This window comes from Canis lupus, chromosome 3 (genome assembly GCF_011100685.1).
Source record: "Canis lupus familiaris isolate Mischka breed German Shepherd chromosome 3, alternate assembly UU_Cfam_GSD_1.0, whole genome shotgun sequence".
Classification (NCBI taxonomy): domain Eukaryota; kingdom Metazoa; phylum Chordata; class Mammalia; order Carnivora; family Canidae; genus Canis; species Canis lupus.
In genome coordinates, this window is record NC_049224.1 from 58,409,735 (window position 1) to 58,433,775 (window position 24,041).

A 24,041-nucleotide genomic window follows, 5' to 3' on the forward strand; every position below is an offset into this window, starting at 1 on the left:
CTGCACTTCTGCAAAAGCGTTTTTGATTATGCATCGTGAAGGTGAAATGTAAGCAAGGCCCTAAAATACCCACTCGGCCTGCGTACACATGCAGCCGAGGTGTGGGAAGCATGGCTCAGCCTGGGAGCCTTCTCAGAGATATTTAAAACAACATATTTTATTAAAGCAGGATATTTTTATCTGACTTGCTGTCTTCTCGGGATGTCTTCCAACATGTGAAAGACAATAGGGTTTAACTGTTAATTATGTGATTTCTATCAGTAGCATATTTTAAAACGAAAGATGAAGAGTGGATTATTGTCTCTGCTCTGTGATCCCGTGACCTCTCTCCTTGGCTCCCCTCCCAAGGAAGCAGCAGAGGACAGCAAGAGACTATGACACAGAGGTTCCCTCCAGGGTGCCCAGAGAGCTCTGCCTGAGGATGAAGCATCTGCCTTCAGCTCAGGTCCTGATCCTGGGGTCCTGGGATTGAGTCTTGCATTGGGCTCCCTGCTCAGCAAGGAGTCTGCTTCTCCTTCTGCCCCTCCCCCTGTGTGTGTTTTCTCTCTCTGTATATTTATCTCTATCTCTCTCAAATAGATAAATAAAATCTTAAAAGAAGAAGAAGAAGAAGTTCCCTCCAGCAGGATGCATGATGGCCAAACACCAGGATAACCAGACCGGCGTTGGGAAAAATCTGGTTAAACACACTTGGGTGCATCCCTTCTATGGGAAGTCGTATTATTAGCCTGGTTGACTAGGTGGTGTCGTGGCTGTAAAGCACGTCTGCAAACTCTTGGACACTCACCCCACCAGGAGGCCAAGTTCACAGCACACCCCCTTAGCCTGTTCAGGGAGCTTCTGTGGCCCCTCCATGGATGAAAGGAGGTAGAAGTGACTTCAGGGCCAGGTTAGAGAGGGCCACGTGGCTTCTGCTTATTTCACTTGGGATACGGGCTCTGGGAGCTTTGGGCTGCCATGCCAGGAGTTGGTTCCCTGTGGAAGGCATGTGGAGACCTCAGGGATCCTGCCTCATCTGGAAGTCTTCCCAGCTCATGTGCCCGATCTGTGGGTGAAGACAGCTTCCCTAGGACCCCCTGCCCCAGCTGCCACCTGCCCTTGGCCACTGAGAGCCCCTCCATGAATACTACAGTCACTGCCTCTCCAAGCAAAATTAATTATTGTTGCTGGCTGAAGACACTGTTTGGGACGGGTTGTTTCACTGCGTGTGAATCACTGAAACGCAGAAGCAGAGGTTCAAAGAGATTGTGAATCCTGCTCAAGGTCCCATGACTCATAAGAAGGAAGCCCGAGCTGGGATTGGAAATGAGGCCTTGGGTATGGGGACTGTGATAAGAAGATGGTCTATTCTGCTTGGCACAAAGTTGTTCAGCAGAGAAGAGGAGACATGTCAGCCCAAGGCTCAGGTCTCCTGGATCCTCAGCACAGCAGGATTTGGGGTTGGCAGGTGCACAGAGCACTGGGCACCACCAAGTGCCGCTTGCTACCAGGGACGCAGGCTGGCTGTGATGCCCACCATGCTTTCTCCCTTCCTGCTCAGTTTCCCACCTGCTCTGTGGGAAAGGTGTCCCTTGTGTCCCTGCATCTGGCCCTCCGTCCACAGAAGGGCTCAGCTGCTACCTTGTGCATTAGGTCGGAAGTGCCCGCCTACCACCACTGACTCCATGCACACAGCTTGCACATTGTGCCCCCACCTGGCCCAATGCACTCCCCTCCCTCCCCTGCATTACCCTCCATCCCCTTGCACCACCCTCCCTCACCATCCAGACAGCTGAGTTTGCAGCCCTTGGCTTGAGATATAGAGATGCTCTTCAGTAGGACGTGCACCTGTCTCCTTGACCCCGCCCCCCATTCTCCACAGATTTGGCCACGGCATGAAGGATCCCTTCAGCCTGCCCCTCTATAAGGCCTATGGCAGCACCATTGTTCCTAGGGAGGCACAATTTAGGAAAAGCTGGACTATGAGATGCCCTGGGGTCTTCTAATCCTGCTCTCAGCACCTAGTTGTCAGCAGGCTCTACCTTCGGGGAGCTTACTTCCCCCTACAGATGCTGAGAATCTTCCAGCGCCTCTGGCACCTCAGCTGTGATGGCCACAGAGCTGCTCATGACATCTGCTGACACTGCTGTGTCTCCTGCATGAGCATCTAGGGCCCCGCGACTCTCAGGTGATGGTGGGTGCCACCCTCCAAGGGTCCGAGCACCACCATCCACTCGGTTCTGTGAGTAGTTCCAAGCAGCCCTCTTAATTTAAGTATCTAAGGAGGGCAGGTCCTGGACGAGTGTGTGCCGTCAGAGGGTTGGAATCCACAGCCCCTCGTCCTGGAAAGTGCTCATTCTAAAACAGGAAGTAAGGACTCCATACTGGGCTGAACTGTGGCCTCAAACAAAAGAAAGATCCGTGATCTTGATTGGAAATAGGGTCTAAACCCAACAACTGCATCCCTATCAGAGCATGAAGAGGAAGATTTGGGATAAGGAGACAGGCAGGGAAAAGGTGGCCTGCAAGAAGAGGCTGGAGGGAGGCATGTCCAGGACACCAGCTACCGCCAGTAGCCAGGACAGAAGTACAGAACAGACCCCCGCAGCCCCCAGCAGGAGCCAGCTCTTCTCACCCCTTGGTTTTGAACTTCTGGCCTTCAGAGCCATGGACAAGAACATCTCCATGGTTTCAGCCCCCGAAGGTGGGCCTGGGGGGAGATATGATTGCCACGTGGCTGTGGGATGGGACGGTGAGGTGAGGGTCCTTGCAGAATGCCTGTGGGTGGGGACCCCAAAAATCCCCACCAGGTATGCTTCTCATCCATCCTCTCTCAACTCCCAATAAAACTGAATTAAAGACTCGGGCTGGGCCTGCTGTGCTATAGGGAAAAGGGGAGAGCCTGAGGCACAAAGGGGAGACAGAGTCCCTGTCCCTGGAGACGGGGCAGTGGGGCAGGACAGGGGCTCTGCAATGCTGAGCTCTGCAGGACGGCCCACCCACCTGTCCCCTGCACCAGGGGCAGCAGGGAGAAGAGGGAAGAGGGGCCACAGCACGTGGCCGTGACCAACGCTGCCCCCTGCACGTGCCCATGACCTACACCCTGAGGACCTCCAGAAATAGGTCCGTGGGATGCCTTCATGGGGTTGTCTCTGACATCAACGCAGCAGAGCTTTGTCCTGCTTTAATCTGAGTGGTTAAGGGGAATGTGACCTTATTCTGTGATCACAGGCACTGAGGCCCGAGACATTGGAGACAGGTCAACGTGCCTGCATCATTTCCCCAAATAGCCAAGAAGTTAGCACCCCCAAAATAGTGGTGTGAGCAGAGGGCAGAGCCTTGCTCAGGGGGGTGGGGGTCACTGCCTCCTCCTCTTCCTCCTTCACAGCTCCCCCATCCCCTCCCTGTACTTTCTGCTTTGGGTCTCCTCCTCCGGCCTCCACCACCTGTCCCCCTCCACTCTCTCCTCCTCTCGCAGGTCCGCCACAGTCTGCATTTCCCACGGTGCCTTCCTGGTCTGACTGCACCCTCTGAGGGCGAATGGCTGCTGGTGCCAGCGGCCAAGCACCATGGCCAGGGCCATCCATAGGGCCCCTCAGAGGGCATATACTAGGAAAGGGATGTGCTCTGGGATGGAGCTGCCCTTATTTTTTTAAAACAAAATCATGACATTCATTCATTCATTCATTCATTCATTCATTCAACCAGCAGCCTTGACTAAGGGACTGAGCACCTGCTGGTGCCTGCCCAGAGCTGCTGGCAGAGCATACGGTGTTAGAAACGCCATGGTGCAAGTGTGCACGGGAAGCTATGGGAGCCCGAGAGGAGAGGCTCAACTTGTTAGGACCAGGGACCGTTGGTCTACGAGACGGTGACCTTGTAGTTCATTGCTCAAAATAGGACACAGGTGAGGGTGGTGAATTCCCTGGGCAGCAGGTGCCAACTAGGACTGTCCCAAGCAAGCAGGGGCATCTGGGCACATGTGCTCTGAAGGTTCACAAGGGAGGGGTCCTGGGTTCCAGGCAGTGGACAGCAAGTGGACAACACAAGGGATTACAGAGAGTTCTGCATGCTTGGGGACATGTGCTAACAGGGTTTGAAGGGAAGATGGGATGCGGGACTGAACCATCCTTGAGACTCCATCATCACCGGCTGTCAGGTGCCAAACCAAATCGGCTTCCATTCTTCCAGAATTAGGTAAATGCTAGAAAAATCATTCCTGTCACATCAACAGGACATAAAAGGAAAGGACAAAAAGGAAAAATATATGGTCATATCAGTAGAGGACAGAAAGTTACGTCATAAAATCCAGCATCCCAACTCACAAAAAAGAATTCTGTGAACTGAGATTAGAAGAACTTTCTTAATATAATAATGATCTCTATTCAAAAATACCAATCCACGTTCAACTTAATAAATATTGCTATTAGAAAATGCGATGGGAAAATACCCTGTAGACGTTTCAAATGTAAGTATATAGATATATATGCACATATATGTACACATGTACATATATACTTGACGTGTTTGGGAATAAATGTAGTAAGAAATATGTAGGACCTACAAGAAAAGATGCCGCCAGTCATTGAGAAGCACAGAAGATTTTAATAATTAGAATCACAGAGCATTTTCTTGAGGCCAAGACAATTTTATAAAGAAGTCCAATGTCAATAAAAATCATAATCACATTCTGTAATAGCTTTTTACTCAAAATTTTGGGGAGACGGTAAGTGCACAGAGAATATGGAGACCGATCTGAAACAGAAAAGCCAGGAGAGGGATGCGGCCTGCGGAGTGTCAGCGTCCCCACCCAGCCACTGCCCTTACGACAGCACCGCGCCCGAACTGCCGCCACGAGCCCTGGGCACCCCTGGCCCTGATACGGCTGGCTGGACCGACACATGACCAGGTAGAAACACTTATTTTCTGTTAAACTTCCGTAGACTGTGTAGAAGCCAGAAAATTGCCAGAAAGTTCCCGGTAGGTGACGGAGGGCAGCTCTCGACCACTCTTTCACGGCCGCCTGTCTGTACCTGTCTGGTGAAACTGCCCGTATGGACCCTTCTGTAAAGCGGGGCCCCGTCAGTGTTGGAAGGGCCCACTGGTCAAACACCCCCTGCCCCCCGACCCCTCGGTCCCTGACCCCATCCCTGGCCTCCCTGCCCCGGGGAGAGAGGGAGACGTGCCACCAGGCTCTGCAGGGGAGGGACACAGGCCACACGCAGAAGAGCCCAGTGTGACCTTTGGGCTGTTGTCCCCTGCAACCAAGGAGGCCCTCTGCTGACACGGGGCCTCTCAGAATAAGAGGGCCCCGCTTTGCCAGCGGCACACGGCAGTGGACGTGTAATGTGCCTGGAAACCCCATCTCTGTGGTGATACTGGGATGGACTGTAACCCAGGCTTTCCAGACTCTTATGACAGGTCACCTCCATATCACCACCTCCAAACACTGGTCCCCAGCTCCATGGCTCAGATCATCTGGGAGCTCTGAAAATTCCCATTCCCAGGCCACCATCCTCCGAGGGCTCCTCATCTCCAAGTGAGGATGCTGCACTTTCCTTTAAGAGGCTAAGTGTTCTGTAAGACAATCCACGTGCGGCTCTCAGTCGTGCCGGCGGTTCTGCAGACCTGGTCTCTCCCACTCGCCTGGCTTTCCCATGGGTTCCTTCCGCCCTCAGCTTGCACACAGTTGCTGATTCTTGAGAAGCTGCGTGTGCTCCTGTGAGACGTGCTAGCAGGCGTTCAGAGGCAGAGAGCCAGCAGAAGCACCATCCGTGCCCCGTGGTTAGAGGCACGTCTATCAATAGGACCTGGTGCAAGGAAACCCAACCTGGACTGTCCAGCCAGTGTCCTGCACAGGAAGCTCTTCAACCTGAGACACTTTTGACTTTGGGGGGCGGGCTGCACCCTGCTCTGCTGTGTGCTGAGCCATCTCCCTGTGGGGTCAGGATAGAGGCTTCACCTCTGCATGGGGTTCCCCAGGCAGGAAGGGAGCAATCCTGCAGCTGAAGGCAGGATCCCAGGGAGTTAGACTCACTGCACCATCACGGTGGCATCAGTGGGGCCCCTCTGCCCGGGCAGCCAACATAGGCGGGGCAGTGCCCTAGGACGCTATCCCGAGCACTTCCAAATGTCTCATTGGCGAGTACAGACTAGTTTCTGCAACACCTTGGGAAATTAGGGGTCCTTGTCATAAAAAACACGTCTTCTCTCTTGCTTCCTGCCCCAGGTCTGCTGTGGCCTGAGGGAACTCAGTGGACACAGAGGTCCCCTGAAGAGGGCCAGGAGCCCTCAGGAAGCAGCAGAAGCCCAACACACACCCTCCCCAGAAAAATCCAGAGAGGAACAAACAGCAAAGCAACTTCAAAACGAGGGCTGAAGCCTGCACACCTGTCAGATGGCGCCAAAGCCATGTCATGTGGGGCCTAGTGATGCATTCGACCCCAGGATAAAGGTGGCCTCTCACTAAGGAGCTGGGGTTAGGAGGACTCAGGACCTCAGGGCTGGCCCTGGGACCCTGAGCTGAGTGCCTGAGTGGCCTGGGGAGCCCTGACCCCCAGGGGCTCCGTCCGGAGGCTGACTGTGGACTTCCTGGACCGAATGATGCCCATTTGATGGGGCAAGCACATGGAACTGGCAGGGTCAGGAGGGGATGGTGAGGAGCACGGCGGCTCTGGGTGGGACCGTCGCTAGAGCTTGCTGACCCCATTTAGAGGCAAGGCAGGCTCAAATTTGTTTTTTTCTGAATAATAAATTGCCATTAAACTGTAGAGTATATGTTCCTATTCAGAAAAGAAACTGTCAATAGTCAGAACATCGTTATCTGAAATCAAAAAAATAAGAGGACAGATACTAGTTATGGTGGGACTTGTTATACCTCATTAACTCCTCCTCGGTGTGAAAACTTGCTCAAACTCTGTCCCTAGAGCCCCCACGGGCTGTGTTCCTCGATCTCCAGACTTGAAGGCCACAAGAAGACTGTGCTGGGGATGTCGCCCTCTGCAGGCCCGCAGCACAGGACCCCAGGACGGGGCGTCAACCAAGACCCCGTCCAGCCTGGGTACCAACGCCACTCAGCAGGCTTCCTGCCCCAGGCTCAGGCCACACAGTGTTCCTTCTCCGTCCACCTGAGAACCCATGACTCCCACCTTCAGAACACACTCTCCACACGAAGCATGTGAGCAAGTGCTCCACATGTTCCCAAGAGTGCCAACCTCGTGCTTCTGGAATGCAGACCACCCGCCCTGTGTGCCAGCCACACAGGCACCATCTGTGGCCTTCAGGAGGGCACACCTGTCATCGGGAGGCTGGGGTAGGAATCAGGGGTCCCTTCCCTCCCAGCTCATAAACATGTGTGCCATAGGACACCATGGCCAATGCTCCCCAGATCGTGGCTGGTGCTCCCTAGACCATGGCTGATGCTCCCCAGACCACACGTGTGCTGCCAGGAGCCAGTAGGAGACCGCGGCCAGCCAGTACTCCCTGAGAAGAACCTCACAGCAGGAGAGGGTGGAGACAAGGAAGGAAGAGACCTCTGCCCCCAGCCCAGGGCCTGGGAGCCTGTAGGAGAAGACCTACATGGATTTGTTCAAAGTCCTCATCCCCCAATGGCTCCTTCTCCTGCTCATTGCAGGGGAATAGCCAGACCCCATGACCCAAAAGCAAGCCCACAGAAGTTGGGCTTTGTCTCAGCGGGTTCCAGGGGCAGCAGTGTGTCTGAACCATACCTTGAACTCCTATCAACTGCTCTTGCACATCCACAGAACGGCTGTAGGCTGTTCCCCATAGACCTCGGCTGCCCCAGAATCACCTGGAGGCTTTGGATCGCCCAAGACCAAGTGCTCTAACAGTCACGGTAGACATGGATTTCACGGGGCCACCACTTGCCACCATAGCTGGCCTGTCTGAAGCTCTCCATGCCTCCTGGCCCATCCCTTCCCAAGGAAGCCACATTGTGGCTCATCCTTGGCACCTCTGCCCCATGACCAGCCATGAGCTCCCCTCCACTGGCCCCACTCCACGTGCCGTGTGCTCCCCAGGGAACCGCGAGTGTAATCAGGAGTAAACCCTTACCAGGTTTTCTGCATCTGGCCTCACCCAGAGCAAGATGAGCAGAAAGATGGACACCAGGATTCGGATCACTGAGCACGGCGTGTGGGTGAGGATGTACATCAGAAGCCACGAGAAAGTTCAAGAAAGGAGAGGATGTCCCTGGAAAGAGCTCACCAAAGGTTCAGTCCCTCTCCTTTGTCTTGTAGCTCAGTACACCCATTGGGATTTGCTGGAGGAACTTTCCATCTCGGCCTCCGGGGGACACACCGTGACAATCTCATGAGCACATCTGAGTCACGTATTAGTACGCTTCCAGGTGGGCTGGAAACCAACTCAACAAACCTAACCAAAGACTAGTGTTGGCAGGTAGTTGTCACCGGAAGGAGATGAGAGCCACTCAGGGGACATGGACCATGACTTAGACAAAGGTGGGGAGGCACGTTTATCTAATCTGCACATTCCACAAAGTTAAGCATGGTGTGAACAGGCAGGATGAAGCTGTTGGATCTGTGAGACCCCAGTTGGATAGCCATGGAGCCCCAGGATCGAGGGCAGAGGCCCCGAACGGAGCCCACCGGGATCAAACCCAGCTCCACCTTCTACGGCCAGGGCTCCAACCGTTCCTCAAAGGAGGGTCTCCCTCGTTTCATCAGTGGGTGGGGGCAGGGACAGTCGTCTCTGGCCTGGTCCGTGGTGGAAAGCAGAGAAGCAGAGAAGGTGGCCTTGTTCTGGGCAGGGGTGGAGGGCGTCCACAGACCGGGTGTCTCAGCCTCCTTCCCAAAGGGAAGCATGACATCTGACAGTTTCCCAGATGCCCAGGAAGCCGCAGGTGCAGACAGCTGGCAGGGGACGGCGAGCCAGAGGAGCGGGGGCAGCTTCAGCCGCCCGTGGGCTGGGCGCACAGACAGGGAGGCTTGGGGCTGGGCCAGGGACTGTCCAGCAGGGAGGGGAGCGCGCAGGCCCTGCAGGCACAGAGACAAGGTGTGGGCTTCTGCATGGGCGGAGTGGGTGTGCTGCGGGGAGTGTCCGGGTCAGGCGCGAGGTCAGTATCACCACCCCCGGGAAATGACGCATCCGAACAGCAGAGCCAGTGGGCGATTTCAGGCTGCTGGGTTGATGAGGAGGCCAGCCCGGAGCTGGGGCTTTGCCTGGGAGCCTCACAGTGTGAGGGCTGGATGAACCAATTACAGCCAAACACTCGGCACGGTGCCTGGCCCAGAGCGGCGACCCCACGGCAAGGGCTGTCCCCTCCCTCCACCCCCACTCGGACTCTGCAGAAGGGCCCAGCATGGCCACTCGGGGAGAAGTAGTGTTTTGGGGTGCACCCGGGACAGGAGCCGTAGAGGGGCGAGACAGTGCCCGCAGCGGGTGGCGGCCTGCAGAGTTCCAGAGCCTCACTTCCAAGCTCTGCCCCCAGGGCTGAACCAAATGTCACTGGCATTGGGGCGGGCCGGGTGGGGGTGGGGTGGGGTTAGGGTTTGCTTTTCATCTGTCTTTGACCTCCTTAGTACTTCTCCAGACCACTGGCAAGCTGGAAGCATCTGCGGAACGTGGGCCTTCTGGGTTGTTTAGATGGGCACAGGCTCTAGAAAGGAAGGTCCAGACCGTGGGTGCCCTTGGGGTGCATCTAGAGCAGGGCTCCCGCGAGACCTCTTTAAGAAAGCAATTAGATCTGTCGACCTTCACCCCCACAAAACTGACCCCCTCCAACAATTCCCTTAAAATTTCAGGGACTTCACGAAATTCCCCCCCCCCTCGATCCCTAGAGTGCTCAGGGGAGCCTGGGTCCAGCCCCCTGGGTTGCAGATGGGGAGCTGACATCCAGAGGGAACGGGGCGGCCAAGATCACACAGGGGTGCTGCACAGGGGTGCTGGCAGATGGGGTTGATCACCACACCCATAAACACCTGCATCCAGAGAGGCAGCATCCTCGCCGGAGGCCAGGGTCTGGCGTAAACGGCTTCACCTCTGCCCACACCTGGGGAGCCCGCGGGACTCCGCACAGCGGCCGTGGCCCCTTCTCACCACGAGGTGGCGCCTGCGCCATGTGTTACTGGAGTTACCGCCAAAACCCCTCCAAACTGGGGGTGATCCAACTACCTGCCCTCACAGCAGGGACACTGAGGACAAGAGAACGCGCCAGGCTCCCTGAGTTCTCCTGAGTCATCGTCCTCCGTCCTCTGGTACGACAGCCCCTTCCATCCCAGAGGCATCTGACTTAGATCACAATGTGTTTCCACATGGGAAGGTTGGGGTTCACGGCAGCCCCTTGGGGACGGGTCGGAGACAGGTGCAGAGTGAGTGAGCAGGGCGTGGGCCTCTGAGCCCCTCACCCTGTGCTTCCACCGGACCAGCCCCATTTTACCCGTTCACATACTGGGCCTCCACTGGGCTCACTTCATCTGCAGAGGACTCCGTGACGAAAGGCAGTTTGAGCAGCCCTGACCTGGGGGTCTCCGGGAGTGCATCTGCCCCAGGAGGCTCCCCGCAGCAACACTCAGACGTTTCCAAACTGGCAGAGACACATGGCCCTCTGGACCTAGAGAAATTCTGGGGAGGCACCCAGCCAACCCAGACAGGCCGCCTGAGTCCAGGTCAGTGCTCATACAACAGACCAGCTACTCAGGTTAACCGAGCACCTGCCCCGCACCTGCCCTGTTAGCTGAGCACTCAGCCCACACCAACTTTGTTAGCTTGACCACCTGCTGCTCCACATCTGCCTTGTTAGCTGAGCACCTGCCCTGCACCTGCCTTGTTAGCCAAGAACCCATCCCATGCCTGCCTTGTTAGCTGAGCATCTACTTTGATGAGGTGCTTGCTGAGCACCTACTTTGATGCTATGCTTGCTGAGCACCTGCTTTGACATTGTGCTTGCTCAGCATAATCTCATGTCTGCTATTTGATGAGCGTCTCCCAACGTTCAGCACTGTGAGCAAAGATTATCTCCTCATTTTACAGAAGAGGAAACAGAGCCCCAAATCATGTTTAAGAGAGAAAAATGAGCCAGATGTTCTCAAGGATGAAATTATCCTGGACCCCCAGTCTCTCCAGAGGAATCCTAGAAATGGAACACAGAAGTGCAGGTGCCCCCACCTCATGCCCAGGCTCATCCTGTGGCCCTTTCACTGCCCCTGTTCCTTGGGGACAGCTCTCCCTACACCCCCCCCCCCATCCTCACTCCTTCCCTCCGTAGGCATCCCTGGTCTGTCTCTTCCTGACACCAATCAGCCTCTAACAGACAGGGACCCCAGAAGCCTGCTACCTGGATTGTACAGAACGCAGGCAAAGCCCTCCCCGACTCTATGCCAGCAGGTCCACCAGCAGGCCTGTCCGCACTTGGGGCTGAAGACTCTCCCCACATAGAACTGAAAGCCCTGGGAAAGCACAGAGCTTAATCCAAAGTCAGGCGCTGGAACCTCACAGCTCATGAGTACCAAGACTTTTCCAGAGAGCAAGCGGAGAAGACGCTTAGGGTCTTCTCTGCTTGCTCCAGAGGTTAGGGTTAGGGTTAGGGTTAGGGTTAGGGGGGTTTGGGGGGGTGGTTACGGCGGGAGAGTTCACAGTGCAGATGCTCTGAGCGCCCAGGACTATCACGACTTCCTTGAGGGGCTCTTACCCCAAACACTCACGTTCCCAAGCATCTGCTCAGGGCTGGACTCTGTGCCTCATGCAACTAGCAAGAGCTAGGAGAAGCACTTCTCCCCCTTGGGGAAGGCAGGAGCACATAAACACAGCACCACCCAAGGGGCGGTGGTGGCTGTGCTTCAGTGGTCCTGTGGGAACCCAGAGCAGATGGCATTCCCTGTGCTGGTGAGTCAGGGAGGGCTCTCCAAACAGGAGAGGTTGGCCTGGAACCCATTCTCAGGGGACCTGATGCTCATACAGTCGTGTGTGCACTCCTGGCAGGGGGAGTGGGAAGCTTCCCTAAGTAAAAGAATGTGAAGCCAACATCGAGGACAAAAATCTAACATTGATTCAGAATGAGAAAAGAAATCACAACAAATTACATTTCAAAGCTGGAAAACGTTACCAACCTCACAAAAATCAGACAAAGAACATGATATTTCTATTAATAGAACACCTGTCTTATGTCTAAAATACTTTTATATTTTTGCATGCCCAATCTTTGATGGTCTCTGCATACAACAATGAGTTGGTGGGCAATGTAATTTTTTTTTTTTGGAAGAGAGAATATAAATATAAATCAGTCTTTCCTCCAGCACGAAGGATCAGAAGAAGGAATCATTGTTGTGATCACGTCACATCCCATTATTTCTAAAGACAAGTAAATGTTTACAATTGCTATTGATTTGGGAAAGCTTCTGTCAAGGATCTTTCCTATGTGAACTGTAAGATTTCATGTCATTTCAACGTGTGTTTTGCAAGGATTTGTCTTCGATGCTTCTTAAACTGCAAGCACATATTAGCCACATTGTCACCGATGTGTTTGGGCGGCAGCACACTGCAGATTCGACACAGTGTTTGTCAGTATCTGTATTTATTCCAAATTAACAGGAAATTTGAATCTTTTCCAAACGGGTTCACAGAATTGCTCCTCCTCATTAGCTGGATGATCGAACCATCCCAGAACCAACTCATTATCTTAATGAATTGTATAAATCATCCCCCCTTTGCAGATTAGGTTCTGTTCCTTTGCTCCCCATCTTTAAAGCTTTTGTTCCATATTCCATTTATTTTTATTTGAATGCCCTCTCAGTTCTTTAATTAATAAACTGAAAGGCGGCAGCAGCAGCAGAACACCTTAGTACCTGTCTGGATCAGTAGTCTGTGATTTATCATTTGTTTGTGGAAACATTCTAACACGTCTCTCCAAGTTGCAGCTAAAACGGTGTCCTTGAGCTTTATTAACTTTTTAAATAAACTTTCGGATCTTGCACCAGTGTTTGAGTTCCTCTTCCATCTCAAAATAGATGTTTACATTCCGTAAAACACCATGAAACCACATGGCAAGGCTTGGAGCATGCATCTGGGGCTCAGGTCACGGTGGACGTGAGCTGGGGCACCTGCAGACGTGCCAGCGAGGTACATGGTCAGTGTGGTATGGGTAAGGCTCTGGGAGCTGGCTCTGTGGGGCGGGGGTACCTCCAGGAACATCCCCGCTGCCCCTGCTGTCATGACGCTGGAGTGCAAGGCCAGGGCATCAGAGCGGGAAGAGCCAGTGGGTTTAGCCAAGCACAAGCAAAGCATCTTACTTTAGCAAAATTCTTAAAAATTCATTGTCATACAAACACATTGCTAGGGCCCCTTTCCAGGGATAGAGGGGCTTGGCAGGTGCTGTGCAGGAGAGGCCCTAAGGCTGACATTCTTTAGCTTTCTGTAAATCCATCTCGGAGGATGAGAAGGGGTCTGTCAAACACAAAAGAAAGAGAACTCCAGGCAAAGGCAACAGCACGAGCAAAGACAAGGTACCCAACTGTTCAAAAATATATAACTAATAATAAGCCCAATGCAGCTCAGGCGACAGCAGGCTGCTGAGAAAGACACAGGTCAGATCACAAAAAGCCTGTACTCCCACCTGAGGAGGTTAGACCACACCAGCTCAGGTGGCCAGCATGGTGACCCCGTGTTATACACGCTTCCCTTCCATTCTTAAGAGGCCTTTCCTGTCTTTCCTTTCCTTTGTAACTAAGGACATATTTTTAAAGCACAGCAGCAAGGCCTGAAGACATCTGCCCTTTGACAGCAAGATTGTGGAAGTGTCCGGAGACACCGTGGGCATCCCTTTTGGGCAGCACATGCCCGAGGGCCGTGCGGGCAGACAGGAAGCAGAGGGCGTGTTTGCTGCACAGAGCAGTGCCTGCATCCAGGGCAGGTGTGTCCATCAGCCACTCCCGCCACCTCTGGCTCCTCTCCATTCAGACCTGACACCCCTGCAAGGCGGCTGGGCCGTCCGTCGCTGCGGGCCCCCATCCCTAGCAGAGGGAGCCAAGGCCCACAAAGGCTCGGAGGATCCTTCTCCACCACCCGGGCCCTGGGCCTCTGAGTACCGCACACTCTGAGTCCACTGCAGGCCCCGAGCCCACCAGACGCCCTCAATCTCCTAGAAACCGGGGGTATCACACAGTCCTTGGTATCACACAGTCCTCGGTGTCACAGAAGGGGGGTGGTGACAAAACACATCAAATCATGGGACCATTCGGCCCGAATTCTGTGAGGCCCCTGACAAAGCAGGGGAATCTGCGTCCAACGGGTCCCCTCTGCGACCCCAGCCCGAGAGCCACCACATCCCAGAGGCCAAACTGGGAAGGGATGCAGGGAGGACCAGCACTGCCCTGGGAAGGGCACACCCAGAGCTCTGCTGCTCGCCTTGCCCAAGCTCAGCTGTCCCAGGACCCCCCGTTCCAGAAGCTTCCATCCCTGCACCGTGAGCAGCATAGGAGGAAGGGCATGGGTGACTGATTTCTTATAAGTGATGGTTAACTTCCTGGGAACGGGTGCCAGCCAGGAGGGACATCTCAGCTCACGGGTCTGGGTAGAGAACAGTGTGCAGTCCCTCCCGGTTGGCCTGGTTTCTGGGAGCGCGGGATCCAGCCCACGTCCAGGGTTTCTTCAACTGCCGTGTGCACACAGATGCCCTGGGGTCTCACTCCACAGATCTGGGGCAGCCCCCAAATGGCCTCACCTAGACAGCATCCCTGGACAGCAGATGGTCAGCACCTGCCTTCCTGCTTCCTCAGCTCCACTGGACCCCACGGAAGCAGAAGCAGGCACCCCGAAGTCTTGGAAAGATGGCCACAATCCCCAACAAGAGAGGCTGGCCTGCCAACGTGCGCTGGTCCCAACCCACCATCTGCTGCTGGGCTTCCGGAGGCTTCCCCGATTTTGCCTCCTACAAGCTGTGAAGCCTTGGGGAGCCTCTCTGGGCCTCAATGTCCTCATCAGAGTGCGGGGGTGCCCACAGAGTTGTAGCAAAGACTGAATGAAAGGCCTGCAGAGCACACGCACCCTGCACCCTGTCCTCTGCCCTCCATCCACCACTGGCAAGTGGTAGGGGGTGCCTGGAGAGAGACCCCACAGCCTCCTAGGTCCATTCTTCCTTTGTCGTCCAAATGTTGGGCCTCAGGAAGTGTGACAAGCCATCCTTGTCCAGGTAATGTTGACTGATCATGGGGTTCTGTGCAAGGGTCCTGGGACTGACGTGACCGTGTGCCTCAAACCAGGGTGCTCTGAACAGTAGGAACGCACTCTCACTCTGAGAGCAGGTGTCGGGGGCTGTGTCCCTCTGGAGGCTCAGGGGAGATCCCTTCCTTCTCCAGCTCCCGGTGGCTCCAGGCTCCCTCCATCTCCCTGCCAACTTCTCATCAGCGTGTCTCTCCACCTCCCTCCTTGTAAGGACATCTCACTGGGTCAAAAGTCTTCCCAAATCTAGAGGGTCTCACTACAAGATCTTTAAGGGAGGACACTTGCAAAAACCCTATTTCCATATCAGGTCACATTCTGTGGTTCCAGGAGGACATATGTTCCTGGAGGGTCCTGTTCAACCCTCTACGGGCCGGCCTTCAGGAGCACGGCACTGTCCACCCATACCACCAAAGTCGTCCTGCACACCCCACACTCAGCCACCTGGCCTCAGACATCTCTGTGCATGTCTATGGGGTGCAGGGGAGAGAGGGGCATCAGCAGTGAAGCAGGCCCCCCTCCCCACCCTTCCCTCCCGTAGCCTGGAAGGTATTTCCCCCAAACAAACCCAGGCACCAGGACATGTGGCTGGAGGGGTGAAGTCTGAGGTGTTGGGTAGCAAGGCTATAGGGTTACCGTCTGCAAAACTGCAAAGATGCAGGATGAGTGGGACCCTGCGGGCACCACAGAAGCAGAAGCTGCAGCACCACAGCGCTGGGCAACAGAGAACCTTTGCAAGATGTGGCGTCCCTCCGTACTGTCTGCCCGCCCGGGAGGGTGCTGCTCCCAAAGACGCCGCACTCAGCCCCGATTCCCACTGAGTGGCTAGGGGTCCACCGATGCAGCTGGAGCCCTGGCTCCTCCTCTTTCCTGGGCTCCGGGTCCAACGGTCAGCGTGAGCTGGAGATCTCATCAACTGCTCCTGAGAATGGAGAACACAGCACCGCCACGTCGCTTCCCCGTCCGTGGTCGTTACCAAGGAGGGTGCCATCTGGACTGGCCGTCCTCCCCCACCCGGAGACCCGGGCTTCCCCGCCTCGGCTCCCAGAACCCTGCGGGCCGGGGCCGCCCTCGCCCTGGGCGTCTGTCCTGCAAACCGTGGGGTATTTGCCAGCCTCCACCGGGAGGTGCCAGGAGCACCCCACATCCCCCATCATGGGAACCCAAAACTGTCTCTAGATGGGACCAAACGTCCCCTGGTCCAGCACCACTGCCAGGGAGGCACCTGTAGGCAGCAGGCCCAAGGCCCTCAGGCTGCTTCCTCCGCGGCACACTCTCAGCCCCACCTGCTCCCTTCTGCCCCTTCCCGAATCAAGCCCAACCTCTCTACTACCAATGTGGGGGGTCAGTACCTCTCTTCCCGCCTGGATCCTCAGCACAGTCCTCTGTGGATTCTCTCCGAGGTCACTCAGGCCACCTTGCATTGGACCTATTGAAAATCTAATACCCGCCCATAGTGCCCTCCTTCTTTAAAAATGCCTACCTGGCTTCTCATTCCAACCGAGTGGAGTTAGAGATGAACCAGTCCAGTCCACTCGAGCTTTCTGAGATGATGGAAACGCTGACGGTGGTCTGTGCTGTGCACCATGTTGGCCACCGGACACTTGACATGCGCTTGTGGGGCTGAGGAGATGAAGTTCTAATTTTACTTACAGGGAATTCATTAATGGGACACTGCAAGTCTATACAGTGCATGTGGCTTCATTTCCTCTCGTGATCTTCTAGGTCACCAGGTGTCAACTTGGTGTTAGAATCAACTGGAAATCTTTTAAAAATCCATCACCCAGTCAGTCAGAATCTCGGGGGGAGGACCTCAGCCTCAGCATGCTTACAGCACCTCAGTGACCCCACATGTGTGTAGGGTGGGGAGCCATGCAGAGCCCTGCTTACCTCCCTGCCTCTCACATGCACCTCCCAGCCCCAAACAATTCAGCCATGTGCCTGAGAATCTAGCACCCTGATCCATGTCCCGGTCCCTCTGCCCAGAAGGCTCTCATCCACATCATCTCAGAGGACACCCCAATTCCTGGGTTAGAGGCCTGGGAAGTGGTCTCACTAAACAATATATAGGATGAGGGGAGAGAGCAGGTTTGTATGGGGAGCGGTCCTGGGCTGGAGAGGATTGAGTCCCCCAGAAGAGCCAGGTGCATGCTCTGAGCCCCTGTCGCCCAAGAAGGGCTGGGGCAGCTTGGGCAGCTGCCACTCATGTCATCGTGGGGTTTCAGGGTTTGCTCCCATGGGTCACCAATTCCAAACCTGCCCTTCTTATCTGTAAAATAGCAGCAATTATAGTCTTTACTTCTGTGGGTTGTCAAATGAATTAACACATAGAAAGCACTTAGAACAGCACCTGGCACATGATAAGCACTCAATAAACATTATAATTACAAATAATATAAAAAATTACAAATAATATTATTCCCAATAATTTCATCATGGACAGAGCTCAGACCCAATTGTCTCGTTTTACCTTCACAATAACCTCTGATGTGAGGCCTTATCATTTTCTGCCCCATTTTACAGCTGAGGGCTCCGAGGCTCAGACTTGCCCCGAGGTAGGACCGCTAGCAGGTGACAGTGCAGAACTGAACTCAGGAAGGCTGGCTCTCCCTCCCACATGCATCACCTGGCTGACTCTTCAAGAGCTCCACACAAGGACACCTGGACCAGCCTTCAGGTGGACGGCACTATTTGCCCATCCCACCACCAAAGTCAACCTGCACCCCGTACTCGGCCACCTAAGCATCGGCCTCATCCACCCCATGGGGCCCTGGAGGCTCAGGCCAGGGTGGGGTTTGAGGGTGGGGCCATGGTAACCACAGCCAGGTGGCCAGGGAGGGAAAGCAGGGAGCATCCCGGGACAGCGCGTCACTGCTCCTTCCACATGGCATCAGGGGAGCAGAGACACCTCTGCCTGCCTCCAGAAGGGATTGCTGGGACATGGGGCTGCCAGAGCAGGCTGTAGTCCCAGAGAAGCTAGGAGGAACAATGGACCAAAATGGGGGATCTAAAAGCCGAGCCCCAGGCCTGTGAGCCAATCCATGTGAGGCCCAGGGCTCCAGGCTCTGCTCTGAGGTCTGTGTGACCCCAGGAATGACTCAGTCAGGGGCCACCAGACTGGGTCCAGTGGCCTTTTGTACCTGGTTTGCTCAGAAACGCAGCCTCCTCGGGAGTGGAAGACAGGACAAGGACAGAGGGTCAGCAGGGATGGGCCCCACAGGAACACCCCCCGTGGACGTGTGCACCTTGCATGGATGTGGTCAGCTTAGCTCGGGGGCCCAGAGACAAGAAGAACCCACCCCAGGTCATCCAGCAGGTGAGTGGCAGAGTCAGCGCCCAATGCCCCGACACCTGTGACAGCGCTGGATGGAGGACACGCAGGCAGTTATAACCCTCACATTTCCCCTGACTGCTTCGAACAGAGCATTTCCCCATCACACTGCTCACGACTTGTCTTCGGAGCATCATTACTCATGTTCATTGCTCAGGGCACCCTACGTGCTGGATCTCGTGGAGTGGAGTCCTCTTTTAATTCTCTGGGGAATTTGGAATCCCTCTTTTCAGGAAAGGAAACTGAGACTCAGAGAGGGCAGATAACTGACTCAAGGTCCCACAGCTAGTGGGCACAGAGCCGGGATTCAAAGCCTCTGCTGAGCCCCAGAACCAGTCAACATGTCCACACACCTTGCCGGCCAGTGCCAGCCTGTGGCTGTCTGTCCTCTGGTCCCACCTGGCTGTGCACACAGCAGAACACAGGCTTTCAACCTCCACTCGTAAAACCTGCCAACTTCAGTGGTAAGTGAAAACGCCCTGCTGCCCACCTGAGGGAACTCTGAAAATCTAGGGGGAACCACACTGTGCCCCGCTCCAGAGGCCCACCTGAAATGCATCAACACTGGCTTGTCCCTCTCAGGTTCTCAGGCTCAAGGTGAGACAGTGATCTGAAATAGGAAGTGCCACCTCCCACCAGACTCTTCCCTGCGTTTTCTCAGGAGTGGGGGCGGTGGGGGGGGGAGGGGAGCCAGCCCAGGGCTCTGGCTGCAGAGCATCTTCCCCTAAAGAGGCTGCGTGTACAGCAGGTACTTAGGGCTTGTGAAGCCCGTATCCAGGCGGCCTTCACGAGGAGGCAGGTCTGCAGAGACCTCAGGATCTGTCCTCACAGGTGGAGGGAAAGAAAGACCCCCATTGCAGGACGGACACCGGCACAACCTGGCACAACCTGGCCAGGGCAAACCTCGGACCCGGGCAGAGGCCGAGCCCCCTCTTTGGGAGATGAGAACAATAGGAAACATTCATTCCCAGGGGACGTTCGAAGATCAGCCCAATCCAAGCAAAGAAACATGATGGAAGTGAACCTTCCGAAGAGTGTTTTCAGCATTGGTCTCTTTAAATTTTGGAAATGCATCTCCAGTTCCAAAGCAACCCATCTTGTTTATATTCAAATCTTTTCAACATAAAATACAGAAGAGCACTCACTCACTCAAACCAAAATTAAACATCTTTGCTAATCTCGCCACTTCATTTGATCTACAAGGCGCCTCAGCACCCCCAGCCACCCCCAGCAGCGACATCTGCGAAACTCCAGGGTCTTCCCTCCAGACATTCACTTACATTCAAACAAACACATGTTGACATGTAGTAAGTAGATCAACGAGGTCAAAGCATCCCAAGGGTTTCCTTTATGTTAGGATAGCAACAGAAAGCATGTGAAATAAGAAACAAATTGTAAAGTTTTAAAATAAGAATGTAGAGAAAGAGCCCCCTGAGAGCAGATGGATTCTGCGGAGCTGCGTCCTGTCCATGCCCCCGGGGTGGCAGCCAGCCAGGAGCCCCAGGGCGGCGGCTGTGACTCAGTCTGACCGCTGACCCGGTCAGGCAGGGGAAAGCCGGCAGGAAATGTCAAGAGCACATCAGAGGGACGTGGCTCATCGAAGTGGCATCAGCATCTGCCTCTGGGGAGCTCTGAGAAGTGCTCTGAATGGAGCTGACAGGTCCAGTAGTTGCCAGCTCTGACCTCACCTCACAGAACTGGCCGCCCCACCCACAGCCGGCTGGGACACGTGCGCAGGTCCACATGGGATCCTGCAGGTGCCGCAGGACATGATACCTTCACGATCATCATTGATGCCAATCACTGAGCATCAGCGCGACACCAGGCATTGTTTGGCAGGGTCCCACTTAGCCCTCAAACAGCCCGGTAAGATATCTATCCCTGACTCTACTCAGCGATGGGAAAGTGAGGCTGAGAGGGGTGCAGGCACCCACCCGAGGTCATCTCAACAGGGAGAAAGTCCACATTCCTGCGCTTGGAAGGCAGCGTGTTGACTTTTGGCACCACCCCGTAAGGAAGATACTTACGTCCCCACTTGACAGATGGGAAAACTGAGACCCAGAGAAGTCAGAAACCACATCCTCCCATTTCTTCCTCCCGAACCCCAGTGAGGGGGTGGTGCTGCGGAAATTCAGAGGACAGGTTGCATAACATCCCTCGTTCTCCGCCAAAAGCTGCAAACGCCCACCTTCCCCATTCACGAATCTGGGAAATGAGTGGTGGGAGTCAGGGAAGGATATTTAAAAAAAAAAAAAAACTGTCTTCAGTCAGGGAATTTCACAGTATAATTATATAGTGAGGACACCAAATTAGCAGAAACAGGGACTGTCAACAGCGGGAGCCACACACCACTGCCTACATCCCCACGCGCAGCCAGCCCGCAGCCTCCTGTGGAACCCTGCCTCTGGATCCTGGGTACACACCACTCTCCCACACACAGAAGTCCTCAGTGGCCAGTGACCCCCCCACCCATACCTTATAGTTAGGAAGACCGAGGCCCCAGGAGAGGAGCTCTGTGTGTGAAGTCCCCCAACCCCACCCCATGCCTCCAGACCCACCCAGCTTCTCTGAAGCCCGGAGACAGAAATAGACCATGCTCGGGCTTCCAGAGTCCAAAATAAAGGCGTGCACAGTGCTTTGCATTGTTGCCATGGTTATAGATAACAAGGGCTATGTTAAAGCACAGCAAATTAGCTAATAACAGGAGAGAAACTTCCAGCAGTGGCACGTTCCACATGAGCAAATTGCTTTCCTAATTTGGTGGCAAGCTGGGCCCTGTGGCAGGGCGAGTGTGGGTAGCGAGTGGGGGTGGGTGGTGGGGAATTATGGTGGAGGTGAGAGCAGGTGCAAGCGCTATCCTCAGCCCGTCCTCACCCCTCCCGACCCCCGCCATCACTGAACACAATGTGGAACATGGAAGCCTTACAACCGGTCCAGCCTTCTCAAACCAGCAGGGGAGGGGGCAGCTAGGTTCCCTCCAGGACCCATAAGGCGGTGGCACCTGACCCTTGGTGGGATGGCCGGTCAAGTCTGGGTAAGTCTTGGGTAAAGACGAGCCTCCTGTGAGACTCTGGTTGACTGGTCGCTTGGGGTGTTTACTCTGTGTCCTCAAGCCCTCGAGTTACCTGCTTCCTGCCCTGGCTGTGTCCCCCACGTTTCTCCTCCCTATACCCAGCACCCCTGTCCCCCGCTCTCTGCCGAAGGACTGCGCAGCTCCTCCCACGCGGAGGAGCAGAGCATCAACCCTCCAAGGCACTGCTGGGCCATGAGCACTGAAGTCTGTTGACTCTGACCCACGAGACTCATGTCTCCTGCCAGCATCTGTGAAGCAGTAACAGGCTAACCACCTGTGAGCACACTGAGTCACATCCCATCCCAGATCTAACGCAAACCAGGCACGCTCCCACCTGAGCACCCACTGCAGCCTCTGTTCCCGTGGCTGGAAACACTCTTCCCTCAGCAGCACTCATGGCTCACTCTCTAACCTCTTCAGATCTGTGCTGCTCCGGTCCTGCAAGGATCAGAAACAGGAGGGGCCGTGCATGGCTTTCATCAAGGGAAGGGTCTTCAGGAAAGGAAAAAAGGATGGGCAAGGGGAGGCCAGGGTGACCAAAGTCTGACCCCAGAGAAGGAAAGAAGAGAGAAGACATCACGGAAATGTCCTAGAGCTCCAGACAGGCTAAGGAAGTTTAGCCAAAATCCCTGAGACAAAACTTGCTATCAAGGGGTCTTTGTCTCCCAGGAGACATCAGAAGTTGGCAGGAAGCTGCTGTGGGAGGGGACCTTCCAAGTGACCAGTCCCCCCACCTACCTCCCCAGCTTTGTGCCTTTTTAACTGTATTTTCATTTAGTGATCACATAGTTACTTTCTTACTTACCAATTTTCCTATCCTTGGCCACCAAAAGGTAAGCTCAATGGTGTGGGAATTGCCCCCAGAAATGAAGATCTTTAATCTTCAGGCCACCACCCAGATGAAATGTCATCGAAAATTTGATAAGAACCGAGAGGAAGTGAAATTGACAAGAAGGAGGAAGGGACGAAAAGGGTCAGAGGAAGGACGGGGACACTGGGCCTCCAGAGGGTGGGGCAGGGCAAGGACACCACCACCCCAGACATCTGTCATCACAAAGGGACAGGAACCATCCACACTGGCTTCAGGCTCTTCAGAAGCCAGAGGGGTGTGTGACATGGGAATTATTATCAGCGCTATTTCCTTAGGACATGGGATAGTGTCTGGCGCTCACAAAAATCGTTGGGTGAATGCATGAATGAATGAATGAAATAAGAATGTTTCCTGATAGGTTCTGAAGGGCCACTTTCATTTTCTGCCCCATGTCATGGACTAAATGTCTGTGCCTCGCCCCCAAATTCACATGCTCCCGAATGTGATGGCATGTGGAGGTGTGGCCACTGGGAGTTAATAGGGTGGGATGAGGTCATGAGGGCGGGGACTCCATGATGCCCCTATGAGAAGAGACACCAAGAGCTTACTTCTTCTCTGCACACAGGTGAGCGCTCTGAGGGAGGTGATCTTCCGCACGCTGGGAGTCCAGCCTCACTAGAAACCGAATCGGCCAGCGCCTTGATCTCGGACTCCCAGCCTCCAGAACCATGAGACACAACTGTTTGTTGTTTAAGCCTCTCGGGCTGTGGTATTTTGCGATGGCAGCCCAGGATGACTAAGACACCCCAAGCCCATGAGCAGGGCACTCTGAGTGATTCTCCGAAGTAAACATGTTTTATTCTCTGTAAGCCTGTGTGTCAACAGGGAGTGGGACTGCCTTTCTGGTGGGGGCTGCTAATTGACAAGGAAACGGCAAATTGCCTGTTTGTGGCTGGTGGTGGCTGGTCTCTAGGAGGGAGGGAAAGGGGATGATACCCTTTGCTGAAAGCTCTAAGGTCCCATCCACTTACATTTCCTCTCATTCCTGGACATTCTCGGGCTACGGAGCGGCAGTGACAGCCCTGTGGTCTAATCAGCCCCTGAGCTCTGGGCAGCAGTCCCTACCTTGTTGCTATGGCAACAGAATGCAGCTGCAGGGCCACCTGTCACTGACACCAAGGTTGCACTCCCATCACATCTGAACGCGGCTGTTGGATTGGGAAATGGAAAGGCCTCAGGGCATTCCAGGTGGTAGCCAGCAAACAATCCAGGCTGCAGATCTGGTGACTTTCCCCGCTGGATGCCAGGCCCCTGGGTGTGTGCACGAGCCCCTGTGCCACCCTCTTGGTCAGTGGGGACAGCTGTCAAAGCCAGATGTTCCATGACCCCTATGGGCAAGCACTGGCATGCTCAAATCAGGCAAGATGCTTCCTGCAGACTCCACCCACCGCTGCCACCACCACCCGGCTTCCACCAGAAACAGGACTCACCTTAGACCCGAGGCAAGTCTCCCACACCTGGTACTAGTTCCACGTCTACCTCTAAATCAAGGGTGGGAGTCAGGGCTGTCCTACTACCTCTTCTGCTGACCCTCATGACCCACTCAGGCCCCAACATCGTGGCACCCCCAGGAGCCCAGCGTAGGCCAGATTGCC

The 24,041-nt window shown here is 54.7% G+C and overlaps 1 long non-coding RNA gene across 3 annotated transcripts; it reads right to left on the minus strand.

Moving 5' to 3' along the window:
• Positions 1 to 12,067: 12,067 nt before the first annotated feature.
• On the minus strand, positions 12,068 to 23,511 carry LOC111095242. Of its 3 annotated transcripts, none has more exons than XR_005356376.1 (5): positions 23,418 to 23,511; positions 21,910 to 22,013; positions 20,530 to 20,707; positions 16,655 to 16,794; positions 12,068 to 16,093 (listed from the first exon to the last, which is right to left on the minus strand). It is a non-coding gene; the product is annotated as an uncharacterized LOC111095242 (long non-coding RNA). The 3 variants fall into 3 exon arrangements; XR_005356377.1 differs by lacking the exon at positions 20,530 to 20,707 and having other exon boundaries at positions 12,076 to 13,398; positions 15,808 to 16,093; XR_005356375.1 differs by lacking the exon at positions 20,530 to 20,707 and having other exon boundaries at positions 12,069 to 16,093.
• Positions 23,512 to 24,041: the final 530 nt, after the last annotated feature.